The sequence below is a fragment of the Macaca fascicularis genome, chromosome X (assembly GCF_037993035.2).
Source record: "Macaca fascicularis isolate 582-1 chromosome X, T2T-MFA8v1.1".
Lineage (NCBI taxonomy): Eukaryota > Metazoa > Chordata > Mammalia > Primates > Cercopithecidae > Macaca > Macaca fascicularis.
Genome location: NC_088395.1, coordinates 150,364,972 through 150,369,081, shown reverse-complemented (window position 1 = coordinate 150,369,081; position 4,110 = coordinate 150,364,972). Strand labels below are relative to the sequence as shown.

General features: G+C 36.1%; 1 pseudogene; it reads right to left on the bottom strand.

The window, feature by feature from the left end:
- Window positions 1-1,206: 1,206 nt before the first annotated feature.
- On the bottom strand, window positions 1,207-1,869 carry LOC102122659 (ribonucleoside-diphosphate reductase subunit M2 pseudogene; annotated as a pseudogene).
- Window positions 1,870-4,110: the final 2,241 nt, after the last annotated feature.

Here is a 4,110-nt window from a genome sequence, read left to right as displayed (position 1 = left end):
TCTTCAGTGTACTGATTTCCTGTATTTTTCTGTTTCTTTTTTTTAATTCTCAGAATTTTACCTCCATTTTAGGTGTCTTAAAGTGTAACACCTGAAATTATTTTTACGGCACATCAAAAGTATCCTTGAAGGTCAAAGCTGGGACTGTAATTTTGTATCATTCTTTCATATGTTGTTGTTGTTACTGCTTCATTGCTCATACAATCATATGCAACATTTCTACTGTGAACTCTTGGTTTTCTCTTTTAACTGTCTCTTGATTTGATATGTTGGCAATGACAAACTCTACTGGGCTTGGTTATGGTCTCAACCTTTTGTTTAATCTTTCTGTTATTTTCATCATACCCAGATGTGTCATTTGACTCTGGCTCATGATGTGGATCAGTTAACATTCATGAATTACAGCAAAGCCTAGGGCAAATATTCTTGTTTATTGGCTAATTTGTTAATACATTCGTGAATTCCTGCACGTTCAGTTTCATTTTACAAACGTTTTACAAATCATGTAATGATTATCTTCCTTTACACTGTAAAGGTAATGATGAGAGAACCCAATTACTATCTTGAATTAAACCCTAGAAATTTCCTCCCCAGTGAGATCCTTCCCCCAACTTGGCTATTACAAGTAATTGCAATACTATTCTTCTAATAATTCAGTCCAAACTCCTGGGAGGCATTCATATTTGATTTCATTCATTCTTTAGTATCTCACATCTAATTCATCAGCTAATTTTATTGTCTCTGGCTTCAAATCATGTACATAATATGGTCCCTTATCATCATCTCCACTGTTACCAGCCTAGACCAAGATACTATCCTCTCTTGCTTGGATTATTGCAATAGCATCTCTAATGTCACCCTGCTTCTGTACTTAACTCTCTCCAATGTCTATTCTCAGCATATTAGCTAGGTGATCCTTTACAAATAAACATATGTTCATGTAATTCTTCTGCTCAGATTTCTCTTCTGGCTACCCATCTCAATAAAATAACCAAAGTTTTTATAATAGCTTTTAAGGCCCTTAGAATTTTGCCAGAAATTTTTCATTGTCCATATCCCTTACAGCTTTCCACTTCATCCGCACTCAGCATAAGACACAATGGCCTTCTTGCTATTTATTGAAATGACCAGTCAAACAAACCTTTGTCTCGAGACAGCACTTGGTGTTCCCTCTGTTAAAAACACTCTTCCTCCCTTAGATATTATTCAAATTGTTGACTCTCTCACATTCTCTAAGTCATTGCCCAAATATTTTTTACTTAAGAAGGCATCACTGACTAACTTTAAAACACACCCATTCAGGCAAGCAAAGTAACAGTGTAAACCCTCATCACTGCTAATAAGTTCATTGGAAAATGTGAGGCCAGGCATCAGTCCTTGTTTCTTGAGCCAGAATATCAGTGCAAAAGAACCAGAAAAGAAGGTGCTTTCCACTAGGGCAAAGGCTGCAACACGTTCTCCATGGGTAACGTCTTTGTTCCCAATCCAACACTAGACCCAAACTGCCTTCTTCTTGACACAGGCATTGTTCCAATGGCATTGAAGAGAAATTCCCTTTCTTTGTTATCTTTAATGTGTGTCAATAAGGAGACTATTTATGTCAGAATGTATGTTTTCTGTAGCAATTTGGAAGCCATGGAAGCAGAAGGTTTCTGTAATCTGAATTTCTTGAACAAATTGTTCCACCAAGTTTTCATCTACTATCCCATCACATGCTGCAAAGAAAGCCAGAATATAGGATATAAAATATCTTTCCTCAGGCTTCAGGGCTTCCCAGTGCCAAATGTCCTTGGACAGGTTCACCTCCTGGGCCATCCAGAAAGAAACCTCTACTTTCTTATACGTTTTCCAAATATCATGACAGACCATCAGAGCAGATAGTAAAGCAAATAATTATCAATGCTGCTAGGATAGAACAGGAGTTCCTCACTGATGACTTGCCAGTGAACCTCATTAGGATGAACTGCACTTTAATGAAGTAATACATTGAGTTTGTGGCCAACAGACTTATGATGGAACTGGGTTTTTAAGACTTAATGGAGAATATTTCACTGGAAGGAAAGATAAAGTTCTTTGAGAAGAGGGTAGGTGAGTATCAAAAGATGGCAGTGATATCAAGTGCAATAGATAATTCTTTTACTTTGGATGCCGACTTCTAAATAAGCTTAATATATGATGTTATTTTGCTGATTTTTTCCCTCTAATCAAAACGAAAACAACTAAAGTGTATCAACTAGCTACACCATCAGTTGTCCATAGTGTTCATTAACAGCATCTTTATTACTGTATAGCTACCTCACAATCAATACTGTTGATTTATAATGCTAGTGGTATCACCTAGGAAGAGAGAAATTTTAAGACAAAAGCTACTCAAATTCTTATAAAAGAGCTTGTCCGTTTTTTGCTTGTGTGGGATCGCAGTTGACAGTGGTAATCTTGACTTTAAAGTGAGTGGCAACCCTCTAGTGAGCTTGGCCCAGTAGGATTAAACATTCACATCCTAGCACAGGCAGTTGAAAGATGCAGCCCACTGCTACAAACAGATTTTGAAGTTTAGTTAACTAATTTGTATATGAAATTTTGGCTTTACAACCACAAATATTGTTTGTACTGTTAAGGTACTAGCCTAATTTATTTGGTTTCTACACCAAATACAAAGTATTCTATTGACCACCAAGGGGAATTAATTTGAAATTTACTAAGTAACTAAAGTAATTAAACTCGTGTAGACTAAGCATATAGTTTCCAAGTTTTATTTTCTTTAATGAATTGAAATACTGTTTATTCAACTTTAAAATCAATCCTGTGCATACTTAGGTATTATTCGGTTGGTACCACATAAAAGACAGGTTGTTATTTATACTGTAGTCTAGGTAGAGTGTCATGAGGATCTGTATCCCACATGAGATAGAGTACTATGGGATAAGAGTCGGATAAAAGATAAAGGAGTATCTTTCAGGGCAAGAAGATTCTAACTTAAATCATTAGAAATTTAGGCATGTTTGGCTGGGCACAGTGGCTCACGCCTGTAATCCCAGCACTTTGGGAGGCCGAGGCGGGTGGATCACGAGGTCAGGAGATCGAGATCATCCTGGCTAACATGGTGAAACCCCGTCTCTACTAAAAATATAAAAAATTAGCAGGGAGTGGTGGTGGGCACCTGTAGGAGTTTGCAGTGAGCTGAGATTGAACCACTGTACTCCAGCCTGGGTAACAGAGTGAGACTCCGTCTACAAAAAAAAAAAAAAAAAAAAAAAGAAAGAAAAAAAATGGAAATTTAAGCATGTTCTGGGTCTTAATATGTGTGAGGGTCCATATCATTTTATTTCTCACATTTTGTTTTCCCCGACTTCTAGTTCATATGAAAAAACCCTTGAAGTGTGTTTTATACGTGGGAGCTAAGGTGGTATTTTAAATTTTCAAGTCATCCTTGAACGAAATGAACCATCCTTAGATGCTTCTGTTAAATGGTAAAATCAGAACTGAAGTTGTATCTTCTAAAGGTTGTTTTTTCTTGTTTTGTTTAATTTATGTGTAAGTAGGTACTATTGAGTTAGTTCATTTATATTTACTACATCATTTTTAGAAAATATTTTTATTATTTATTTATTTTTAGATTTTACCTGTAGTTTATACTTTGAAATACCCATCAGGTAGTGTGTTATAATTCTAGCATTTGTCTAAACGTGAGCATCATGTGGTGGAGTCGTGAGCTTCGGTAGGATAGTCTACAAGTTATTAATACATTTTCCATCCAGATGTTAATTTCAGAAGGAAGTATAAACTAATATATATTCTTAAGAGGTCTAATTTGAATTAATCTGGCTTTATGTTGGGAAAAAAATGCTGAGACATTGCATGAAAGAATTAAATTTTGGTCACCTTTGTTAATTGTTTGTATTGTCTACTGGTTGTTTGACATTTGACCTGTTCTATTGTCAGTTTTCTTCGTTATTGATGTTGTAGTCAATTTTACAATTCCTATAAGACTTTTTTTTTTTTTCCTTGGAGATGGAGTCTTGCTCTGTCACCCAGGCTGGAGTGCAGTGGAGTGATCTTGGCTCACTGCAACCTCCGCTTCCCAGGTTCAAGCAATTCTCCTGCCTTAGC